The sequence below is a fragment of the Chelonoidis abingdonii genome, chromosome 15, assembly GCF_003597395.2.
Source record: "Chelonoidis abingdonii isolate Lonesome George chromosome 15, CheloAbing_2.0, whole genome shotgun sequence".
NCBI classification, from domain to species: domain Eukaryota; kingdom Metazoa; phylum Chordata; order Testudines; family Testudinidae; genus Chelonoidis; species Chelonoidis abingdonii.
The window spans coordinates 6,290,428-6,302,641 of NC_133783.1; the positions used below are offsets into that span (position 1 = coordinate 6,290,428).

The following is a 12,214-nucleotide window of genomic DNA, read 5'->3' on the forward strand; positions in this document are numbered from 1 at the left end:
CTTCCCAATGGATCGCATTGATTCCTCCCTTTTTAAAAAGATTTTCGCTACACCAAGACACGTGCTTGCAAGAGGGAAGTATTGCCTGCCTAGAGGCGCCAGCAGGATGGTATGTAAGTGTCCCAGGTCACTGGGTGGGGGCTCAAGCCGGTTATGCCTTGTGTTATTGAAACGGAACCCCTGGATACTGAACCTGGCCCTTGTTGCTGCCAACTCAGAGGGGCAGAAGGGTTACACTAGTATAAATTATTTTGGTAGGACTTCCACTCAAGCAGCACAACACAGCACTTTTTTACATGGAGAGGAAAGATTTTTAAGTCATGCTTTGTGCTTTTTCTTAATGCACGTCAAATAATATGCAGAGAAATAATATATGGACGCAAACCCACTGGTTTTGATTGTGGTTAGCCTGACAGCTCTAGTTTGCTTTAAGTGGAAGCTGATGAACAGTGGTTTAAGAGGAGAAAAGGAAAATGGCCAATGCTGAGGTCAATCAACCGTTTCCTAGATCCAGCTGTTCTGGTTTATTTTTTTTTAATTAAGTTTGGCTTAAATTAATGCTGACAGTTTAAAGTGAACATTTTCACCTATGTAGCTTACTTTACATCTGTCCTTTCTGTCTGATTGCATTTTGTCACAGGGCTCTCCATTAGGATCCTAACAGCCCACAGGTTCTCCCTATTTTATTTTGTCATCTTTGTGCTCTGCAGTTGCCCTCTGCCCTTTTGTGCCCATCCAACAGAGCGCTGAAGCCATGACAGTAAGAAACAAAGTGCCTACTAAATGATCATTCATGCTGCTGGAATGTGAGGTGGTGAGGAACTGCTAGACCAGGCGCATAGATTGTAGATTCTGTGTCAGGTCCTGAATTGGTGTAAATCAGCATTGCTCCATTGAAGTCAGGGGAACAATGTTGGTTTAGGCCCACTGAGGATCTGATCCACTGTCTTAGGCTCTGGCCAATGGCTGATACTCTGAATAAAGACTAAATCCCACAAAGCCCTTAGCAGGATATTATGCCATGAGGGTGTAAATTCCTCCCTGATCCAAGGTAGTAATTCAGATCTTGAAGCATAAGGATTAGTAACTCTGGAAATGACTATCCCAGGTGTACACAGTTGAAATGCAGAGAGATACAAATGTAAATATTCGTGTTTTAGGCAAAAACAAGCTCTCTTCAGGTTCCATGAGATTCCATATGTACAGGTGCAGCCATGCACATCAGCCTGATGGCCTTCAGCAGCTGGTGGAATCCCCACCCAGCTCCTACAAACTGCAGCCTTTCTGCAAAGAATAAATGCCATTGTGATGTTTCACTCCATAATATTTTATGGAAATATGCTTATGAGTGTGAATATAATGTAACTGGAATATGCTTTATGCAAAAGGTCTCTTGTAAGGTGTCATTACAAAGCTTATAATCTACTGTGAGTGTGTTCATCCTATTTGTATGTATGTATCGTTCTTGTATATGAAGCTAGAAATATTAAGTATAACTCTGAGGTCCTATTGTAATTATGCAAAGTGTGGGCTATTAATGATGGCTTAGAATCTTGATGGTTCCCATTGACTAGGACGATTGGTTGTGAATGGGTTTATTTACCTGCAAGCCTTCTGGTGTACGTGTGCTGCCCAGCCTGTGGGTAATGAAGAATGAGGTCTCACAGGACATGTGACCATCTCACATGATACTGGAATCCATCTTAAATCTGGTACTTTTCCATTTTGAAGGAGGGGCGGGGACCCAGAGAGAGACAAAGGATTCCCATCTTGCTGCTATACAAGGGTGTGGAATAGAGCAAAGGGGCTGCCAGTCATGAGAAAACCCTTGGTTACCACCTGAGCTGGAACTAACAATGACTGTACCAGGGGAAAGGATTGGGCCAGGACTAGGAAGGAGTCTAGACTGTGAAAGAAGCTTATTGGAACATCTGAGGGTGAGATTTTACCTGTAATCAGTTTCTTAATGTATTAGGCTTAGACTTGTGTGTGTTTTGCTTTATTTTTCTTGGTGACTGACTTTGTTTTGACTGTTATTACTTGAAACCACTTAAATCCTACTTTTTATACTTAATTAATAAACAAAAGTGATTTTATTAACCCAGAGTAAGTGATTAATACCTGGAGGAGCAAACAGCTGTGCATATCTCTCTATCAGTGTTACAGAGGGTGGACAACTTATGAGTTTACGCTGTGTAAGCTTTATACAAAGAAAAACAGATTTATTTGGCATTTGGATCCCATTGAGAGCTGGGTGCTGGAGATAGGTGACGTGTTGAGCAGTTTTTGGTTAGTCTGCAGATTTGGGCAGGGGGGTGGCCCAGACCTGGGTCCGTGTTGCAGCAGGTAGCGTGTCAGGCTCAACAAGGCAGGGTTCTGGAGTCCCAAGCTGGCAGGGAAAATGGGCTCAGAGGTAATTCCAGCACTTCAAGTGGCAGCCATCCCCTCCTGGAGTCTGGGTATATTAACATGAAGATCACTTAAACTCTACATATACCCGAGCCTAAGCCTTCTCCCCAGGCTTCTTTAGTCCTAAGGCCACAGTAACCTCACCTCAGATGGGGAGACCTGCCTTTGTCTTCAGCATGAAATCTGAATAGCCACATCAGCATCCATAGTTGCTAAACTGCAGCTCTTTGTACGAAGCCAGCACCTGATAACAGGGCAATAAAAGAATCTTCTCATGCTGCTAAAGGCTGAGATGAATTTGTAACAGATATGGCAATTTCCTACAGTATCTTTGGGAGATCATATTGAATTAAGTTTAATTGGCTTTGGAGTCCTTTGCATTAGAAATGCAAAATTTATGTATTATTGTAAGATTGTATGTAACTTCTCTAGTGGGGGAGACATGCCCAATGTAAATCCTGCAAGTGTTAAAAGTATCAAAGGACTATTTAAAACAATGTGCCAGACAAGAAGGAACTTTCAGGATCAACAAAGGTATATGGGGTTCCTAGGAGATACCTGCAGGGAGAGTAGTGCAAATTCCTACTTCCAGACCAACCTTTTGAAGTTACACTAAGAAGCGAGAAGTATTGTCTAGCTGATTACCTATTCATGGTCTCGGCAAATCAAAGCCCCAGGCTGCATGAAGGAAAGGCTAACCTGTGCATAGGGGTTCTTGTTCTGAGCTAAGGCTGTTAGGAACTTGTGATCACAGAAAAAAACCCTTGCTGAAGTCTGAAGGACTGAATCCTACCAGAGTCCTTACTGGAGTTGTGGGGTGATCCCTTGTAAGCTTATCAGCATGTGTGTAGGGTTTTTAACTTATTTTTAACATTTCCTCTGCTTTCACTTTAAGACGTAATATGCTTGCTTAGAAAGGGCTGTGTGGTAACTTTTAACTGTGGGCAATTGCACTGTTAGCCTCTGAGGAGAATGCCTAAGCCTGACTTCCTGGGGAACTCACAGTGCATCAGGGAAGTGTGCAGCCTGAAAAAACCATCAGGAGGGGGAGATATGCAGGTGTCTACCCAGAGAGTGACAGCTGAGGAGCTGAAAGCTTTCAGTGCTGTGGACCACGGAGCAATAATACAGGTGCAGTACAGGTAGAACAATCTTTTCATTTGATATGGCTCTCAGTAAGCACTGAAACTCAAAGCACTGCTCACACAGAAATAAATCCATACGGCTTGGTTGTGCATGGGTGTGCAAAGGCGAGAGTGTGCAAGGAGCCTTCTCCCATGTTACTACATAGCATAATGGAATTCTCAGCCAAGTATGTGTGTCTATTTCTCAGAACCCCTGGAGGAACTCAGGTTAGGTTAGACAGAATGATTAAGCCTTCCTCTCCCACTCAATGCCGGCTGTGGCTTCAAAGCCACAATATAATCTCTAGCAGTAAGGTTTTCTGATTCAACTGTTATAAACAGCCATTGTGGTTTCTGTTTTAAGAGTCTTGATCAGTTTCACCATCACAAATTCTTACCGGAATCAGAGACGGCAAGATATAGGGCCAATTGCAACCTGGCGTTAGCAAGTGGAATTTCATTTGACATTTCTTGGCCAAATTCAGCAGACATGTAAACAGTGAGAAATGCACTTCAGTGTAAGATTATCAGAAAGGGTATATGTGGCAACACTGTAACTTGCACCATTTTGGCATTTAGGGGTGTACAAAATGCATAAGTTACACTCCAAAAGGAAAAAACAGCTAAGAGAAGACTATTAACTTGTGCTTCATCATCCAAGATGGTTCCAGGCCAAATTCAGCTCTGGAGTAATCAGGTGCAATACTTGTTGACATTATTTCTTGTAATGCTCCCAAAGGTTACATGAGAGTGAGTATCAACCTCAATGCAGACTGTTAAAAACCAGGGCACAAATTTCTAGTTGGTGAAATCTGAGTTTAGAACTCATAACCAATCAACTTCACCAAGTGCAAACTCCTCAGGCACGATACCAGCCTTAACATGGAGTCACAGACAGTCTCCTTGGGTACAGGGGCGGCTCCAGGCCCCAGCATGCCAAGCGCATGCTTGGGGCTGCAAGCCACGGGGGGTGCTCTGCCAGTCGCCGGGAGGGCGGCAGGCAGGCAGCCTTCAGCGGTATGTCTGCGGTGGGTCCACCGGTCCTGCGGCTCCGGTAGACCTCCCGCAGGCACGCCTGCAGAGGGTCCGCTGGTCCCATGGCTTCGGTGGAGCTGCGGGACCAGCGGACCCTTCACAGGCACTCCTGTGGGAGGTCCACCGGAGCTGCAGGACCGGCGACCGGCAGAGCGCCCCCCACCGCAAGCCACTGTGCTTGGGGCGGCAAAATGTCTAGAGCCACCCCTGCTTTGGTACTCTGGTTTGTCTTGCCATCCAGGGGAGTGTACCCTGTGAGGCCTGGTCTACACTACGCTGTTAAACCTATGAGAAGAGAGGGTAGCCTCGGAAGCTTCAACGCAGCCGCTACACGGGGTCAGTTGGGAATAATTTGGAGTGGGACAATCTACTCCGGGGGCTGCCTGTGATGCAAGTAGCCCAAGATCGTTAAGGCTGGCTTGACAAAGGTTGGACTCTGGGAAACGTGTGAAGGTCAAGTGCATGGCTTGCTGCAATGGATTCCCTAACTGTAGGGGGGCGATTAGATGGAACCCATATCCCTATCTTGGCCCGGAGCACCAGGGCAACCCAGTACATAAACGCAAGGGTATCTTTTCCAATGGATATCTTACTCGACTTACTGACTTTGGGCAAGCTACCTTGTGGTGCACAAGATCTGCGAAGGGACATTTTTCAAAAACAACTACGCACCGGGATCCACGTGAAAATGGCCAGGAAGAGTTCAGTCGCTCGCGTCTTCAGAAGCACTAACTTGCTTGTTTAAAAACGGCTGCAGCAAGGGATTACTTCTCAGACCAGAAAATTAACAGTTGGGATGTTGAAATGGGGGCCTGGTCGGGTTTTAATCCCTGGGTGACCCAGGCCTACACTTGCTGCCATGTGGCTCATCTAATGAAGCATACAGAACAAAAAAGAACAGGCAATAAAGACGTGGACAACCAGGAGCTGTTCAACTATAGAGGACTGAGCGAAGTGCAGTGATGGTAGATAATGTGCATTTGGCCTATTAAAAGGGCGCTGGTGCACATTAGTCACTCGGCCTCTTGCGTAGGACTCAGCCCAAACCAATTCCCCTTTGTATTGTGCTTGCTGTGTGCTCCACAATTTGTGAGAGTTAAGGGGGAGAGACTTTATGGTGGGAGGGGGGGGGTGGAGGCGAGGCAAATCACTGCCCGTGTTTACCGCACAGCCAGACACCCAGGGCGATTCGAAGAGCTCACCAGGGAAGCGTGCGATCAGAGAAGCCTGAAAACGAGTTTCATCAAGGGCCAGGGTACGGTATGACTGCTGTGTTTGTTTCGCCCCATCCACTCGACCCCCCCGCCTTTCCCCCTCATGACCTCCTCATAATTTCCCACCACCCCTTCATATGAAACTCCTTCCCTGTAAGCCAGCACCTCCCCTTTGGTTACGCTTCTTAAGGAATAAAGTCAACTACATTTAAATCAGTATTTCTAGTCTATTTAAAGTCAATCCTTGTAAGCACACCCTCCCTTTGCATGTATTCTTGTTAAAAAGTTAATTATAAAAAGAGGCAGCAGAATTAGATAGAAGGTATCCAGGTGTGGTCTGGGAGAGGGGAATAGGAGGAAGGAAAGGCCATTAAGGCACATTTCAATCGTAAGCACAGCTTGGTTGGACTTGTCCCACGGGGGTTGGACAAACTGAGTTGTCGTGAAAGGCCCACGCGTTCTAACACGTCTGGGTGAGGAAGATATGGAACATGGTGAGTACTGAGGGTGGTTAAACATGGGCTGCAGTGGCACTCTGTAACCCCGCTGCTCTTCCTGAAGATCCACCAGACGTCGGAGGATATCAGTTTGATCACGCAGCAGCTCCAGCGTTGCATCCCGCCACCGCTGATCTTCCTGCCTACACCTTCTGATCTTCCTGCCGCCACCTCTCTCATCTCGAGCGTCTCTCCTATCTTCACGTTGGTCCTCCTGTCCTCACGTTCACTGGCATCTTTCCTGTACTTTGCTAGCACGTCCTTCCACTCATTCTGATGAGCTCTTTCATTGCGGGTTACTTCCATGATTTCAGAGAACATTTCATCTCGCGTCCTCTTCTTCCTCCGCCTTATCTGAGCTAGCCTTCGGGATGGAGTAGGGAGGCTTGAAAAACTGTGCAGCTGCATGGGGGAGGGAAAACAGGGAGAGAAGTATGTAAAAAGATACATTTTACAGAACAATGGTTATACTCTTTCACAGTGAACAACACTATTCACCTTACATAGCACATGTGATTTCACTACAAGGTCGCATTTTGCATCGTTTAATATTGAGTGCCTGTGGCTCTGGTGTTACAGATCTCACAGACGCAGGTCCGGGCATCATAATTCAGCTTCCATGCGGCCATGGTAAGGCTTTATGTTTTGACTTCTCCAGCCTTCATATACACAGTGCCCTATGATGCCTTTTTCCTGTTAACAGGCAGCAGCAGACCCAACCCCCCTCTTTCCCTATCCAAGGGATTGCTTCACTCCTCCCCCCACCGCATGGCTGCTATCATGGAAGATCACTGCTAATCACCCCCCTTTCCTTCCCCCCCCCCCGCGTGGCTGGTAGATGGTTTATGGGAAAATTCCTGCTAGCCAAACGCAAAAAAGCTCAGCACTATCCTTCCTCCCTCCCCGCTTTGCTTGTGCAGGAAGGATTGTTTTAAGCAGCAGACACAGTAGGAAAATGGCCATCTCTGTCCCCTTATAAATTCTGAATTTCACACAGGTTCCATGACGATATCACTCTGCTGAGGAAACAGAGTGGAGATAAAGAACGGATGTTTCTTGAATGCCAGCAATCACTGGGACCATACGCAGCTATGCTTTGTCATGCAATGATACCTGATTACTTGCTACATGCATGGCGTGGTAAAGTGTCCTACCATGGTGGACGGAACAAGGCTGCCTTGCCAGAAACCTTCTGCAAAGGCTTTTGGAGTACTCCAGGAGCGCTTCATGGAGATCTCCTTGGAGGATTTCGCTCCATCCCCAGACAGTTAACAAACTTTCCAGTAACTTTACTGGCTGCGAATGCATCCCAACCTCATGCAAATCAATCATTAAAAACGCTGCTTTTAAACCAATGTTTGATATTTACAAAGGTAACTCACCAGAGGTCGCTTCCATGGCTTCACTGTCTGGGCTAGGGGCTTGGAGGCTGGGAGGGTAATTCCGTCTGGTCACAAAAAGCTCCTGGCTGTTGGGCTAACTGAGTACTGTGTGCTCGCTGCAGGTTGTCTCCTCTTCTCCCCTCCACTGAATCCTCAACCATGGTTGAGATTATAACCCACCTCGGAATCCATGGACAGGGAGGTAGTGGTGGCGCAGCCCCCTAAAATTGCATGCAGCTTAGCGTAGAAGCGGCATGTTTTCGGCCCTGATCCAGATCTTCCGTTTGCTGCTTTGGTTTTCTGGTATGCTTGCTGATCCTTAACTTTCACTCTGCACTGCACTGAGTCCCTGGTGTGGCTTTTTCCCATCATAGCCTTGGAAATTTTTCAATATTTTTTCATTTCGTCTTCTTGAACGCGTCGTTGTAGCACTGAATCCTATCCCCATATGCATCAGATCCAATACCTCTCGTGCGGTCCATGCTGGTGCTCTTTTTTGATTCTCTGGAGACTGCATTGCTACCTTGTGCTGATGAGCTTTGCGTGGTTACCCTGTGCTGATCAGAGCTCCACGCTGGCAAACAGAAATGCATTCAAAAGTTCGCGGGTTTTTCCTGTCTACCTGGCAGTGCCTCTGAGTTCAAATGCTGTCCAGAGCGGTCACAGTGGTGCATGTGGATACCTCCTGGAGGCCAATAACGTTGATTTGCATCCACACTAACACTAATTAGATTATTAATATCGATTTTAGCATTACTCCTCTCGTTGGGGAGGAGTACAGAAATCGATTTAAAGAGCCTTTAAATCGAAATAAAGAGCGTTGTAGTGTGGACGGGTACAGCGTTAAATCGATTTTAACGCTGTTAAATACGCTTCTCCACTGTGAGGGCTGCTCTCATCTTGGTATTATGGCGTTTCAGGGCAGGGGAAAGCAAGTCACAAAGTTCAAAGAAAGTGCTCTTACGCATGCGAAAGTTTCGCAGCCACTGCGAATCGTCCCACACCTGCAAAACTATGCGGTCCCCCCAGTCTGTACTTGTTTCCCGGGCCCAAAATCAGCGCTCAATGGGTAGAACCTGCCCCATTACCAGCAGAAGCTCCAAAGCGCAGGGGCCCGCGTTTAGGGAGAATTCAGTGTCCACGTCCTCATCACTCTTGTCGCCACACTGCCGTAGCTGCCTCCTCCTCGCCTGCCTTTGCAGATCATGGCTCACCATAGACAGCACGAGAACGCGTGAGGTGGTTACAATGTCCACAATCACATTAGTGATCTGAGCAGGGTCCATGCTTGCTGTGCTAGGGCGTTTGCTCAGTTCACCCAGGAAAAAAGGCATGAAATGGTTGTCTGCAGTTTTCACGAAGGGAGGGGTGAAGTTGTACCCAGAACCACTCGCAGCAATGATTTTTGCCCCATCAGGCACTGGGCTCTCAACCCAGAATTCCAAGGGGCGGGGGAGACTGCAGGAACTATGGGATAGCTATGGAATAGCTACCCACAGTGCAACACTCCAGAAATCGACGCTATCCTCGGACCATGGACGCACACCGCCAAATTAACGTGCCTAGTGTGGCTGCGTGCAATCAACTTTACAATATCTGTTTTATAAAACCGGTTTATGCTAATTTGAAATTATCCTGTAGTGTAGACATAGCCTGAGAGAGGGCCCCTTAGATCAAGAATCACAGCCATGTTCAGGTTTCTCCTGATCCCAAAGGACCAGAGACTTACCCCAGGTCAATTGTGCTTTAGGTCTCGCACCAAAGACAAAGCTTCTAGCCAATGCCATAGTAAACTATATGAAGATTCCTTAAATAGGAAAAGGAAAATAGAGAGTTATTTACAAGATTAAAGCAATCAAACATAGACACATAAAGGTGGTAGTATAGGCTTCTATACTCAGCAAGCTCAATTTGTCCCTTAGGGCTAATCCAAGCTAAGAATCTGGGGATCTTTCTTATGCCTAGAAACGCTTTGTCTCTGCAGAGTCCAAGCAGCCTAGAAATATCTAGTTCTTTTTGTTTGGGGTTTTTATCCCCTCCTACCAAGTGCTCTGAGCTGCAAACTTAGCTGATGGGAGGAATCCACTTGCTTAACTCATCCTCATGGGGAGAAGAACAGAATGACAACAAAAGTCTTCAGTCATTTGGCTGACAATTCCTCAAAGCAGATGTGGGGAGTTTCCAGTTGTAAGATCTTCCTGTCTGCTATCAATGGGTCTCCTCTTTCAGCAGTGGCATAATGATTTCTGTAGAAGAGCAGCTCTTCATGCTAATTAATGGCCCTTACCTGAATGGTGAGTCATAAGGTCAGAGGCTCATGATACAACTGCTCAAATATTACACTATTGCATGGAACACAGATATTATAAGTAAAATTAATGCAGGCAGCAACTCACAAGCATTCAGTAGTTTAAACACTTTCTTATCATTCTAATACCTATTTTATCAATATTAACCCACAAGTGAGCTGGACAGATTCCATCTCTGTGTCTAGCTGAGACATGGGGACTTTGGCATGAGTTGGCACCTGGCCTGCCAGTGTTGGACTTCCCTTTGGGAGATTGCTATGATTAATCTCTTACTTGAGTTGCAGTTGCCCCCTGTTGCCCAAAGATTAAATTAGATTCCTGCTAAATGCCAAATTAGTGCAAATTAAGCAGCGACCTGCATTTACGAACCACTGCCTTTCTTACTAGCTTCTAGCATGGTCCAGATTCTGATTCTGCTATCCTGATATAAAGCCAGAATAACCCTACAGAAGTCAACGCAGCTACTCTGTTTTTGAGATGCATGCAATGAGTATCAGAACCTGGTCTCTAATATCCCCATGGCTGCCAATCCACCATCCTCCACCACAACTACATTTAATTTCAAGAATATACAGTACTTAAGGTTCTGATTCAGTGCTCTGTGAAGACAAAAGGATCCTACCTGTTGACTCCAGAGTGAGCTGAGCAGCTGGAATAAATCATCACAATGCCTATTAGAGCTAAACTAGAAGCATCACAGACTAACAGCAACTCTGAGCTGCCATATGAGAATTCCAGATAGTTCCCTTGGTTCAGCTGAATTCTGCCCAGGCCAGCAGAAGCATTGCCGAGGGTTTTCACTCCCTATGGGGGCAAGATGAAATTCTTCACTGGGAGAAATCCCCTTGTTGGGACATTCTAGCATGAGGATCCAAAGGGAATTCCCTTCAGTTTTAGGGTATATCTACACAGCAGCAGGGAGCTTGTATCCCAGGGTGGGTAGACAGACACAAGTTATCTCTATGTGAGCTAATATGCAAAACAGAGCAATGTGGCTGCAGTGATGTTGGCTAGCCACCCAAGTACAATCTCATCCAAGCAGCTGGGTAGGTAGTTGGGTGGCTAGCCTGAGAATCTCTAATGCCAATCATAGCCATATGGCACTTTTAGCATGCTAGCTCAAGCAAAGCTCACACATGTCTGCCTGGCCAAGCTGGGAAGCCTGCTTCCAGCTGCAATGTAGATGTACTCTTAGATGGCCGCTGGAAATATCAGAGCAAAGGATTCTGCAAACCCTGTTTAGTTAGGCTCATCTTAAGTAACAAGAGACCTGACTGCAAAATTAATCACTCCCAGCTTCTGGCCAAAATATAAACACATGGAGACACAATGTTGCCACAAACCAATTTTAACAATTCTCCAAACCTCACGTAACACTTTATTAAAATATTACATTCTCAATGTAAAAATGACTATTTCCAAACAGCTAAACAGCTGGAGGAAAGCTGGGGCACTGAAAGAAAACAAATGGATATGAAAAGTGCTGTACCTCAGTGAGGTAAGCCAGGGCCTGCGCCTGCTGGAGACAGAGTACTCCGGGGCTGCAGGCACCGGTGTTCTCTGTTCTCGCGGCTTCGCTCTGGCTTCTCTCTTCTCTCTGGATTCATATATTATGTAATACTAAATGATGTTTTTTGTATTACTTAATGTTCAAATACAAAATAAGCCTTGGAAAATTGTTTTCAGAAGAGTGTGGCGGGAATATGCTACTGGCCGCAAAAAGGTTGGGGACCACTGTGTTAGTCTATAAGGTGCCACAGGACTTTGTTGCTTTTTAGTAATATTTTGTCCATCTAGAGGGCCCAATCCAATTGCATTGATGACAAGAGAGAGACTCTCATAGATTTCAAATGTTTTGTTGTGCCCTTTATATAAAGCAAAGTATTAATATATAACACAAAATGACAATAGTGAGAACTGGAATGAGCCCAAAGTGTCTCCCATTCGTATCTCAAAACACTTGATGAGTATTTAATGAACTAGCTCTCTCAACACCCTGGTGAGAAGCAGAACTATTATTTCAAAAGAATGAATTGCCTTCATGGTATCCCTTTCAATTGTCATTCAATTTAATAAATAAGCATAGCACGAAACTTTTAGTGAGGAAAATTATGCCTAAAACCATTCCACCCCATCTCACTGCTCTTTTTTGTTTGTTTGTTTGTTTGTTTAAGTTAATAAGTACTAAGGAGTGACCAGTGTTGGAAATAATTCTTCCATGCTGTTCCCACCCCAGAAAAAAAA

The 12,214-nt window shown here is 45.6% G+C and overlaps 1 long non-coding RNA gene across 1 annotated transcript; it reads right to left on the reverse strand.

Moving 5' to 3' along the window:
- Positions 1 to 237: 237 nt before the first annotated feature.
- On the reverse strand, positions 238 to 10,882 carry LOC116815986 (uncharacterized). The gene is made up of 4 exons (XR_004371618.2): positions 10,593 to 10,882; positions 9,391 to 9,468; positions 2,554 to 2,653; positions 238 to 1,284 (listed from the first exon to the last, which is right to left on the reverse strand). It is a non-coding gene; the product is annotated as an uncharacterized LOC116815986 (long non-coding RNA).
- Between the last annotated feature and the right edge of the window lie 1,332 nt (positions 10,883 to 12,214).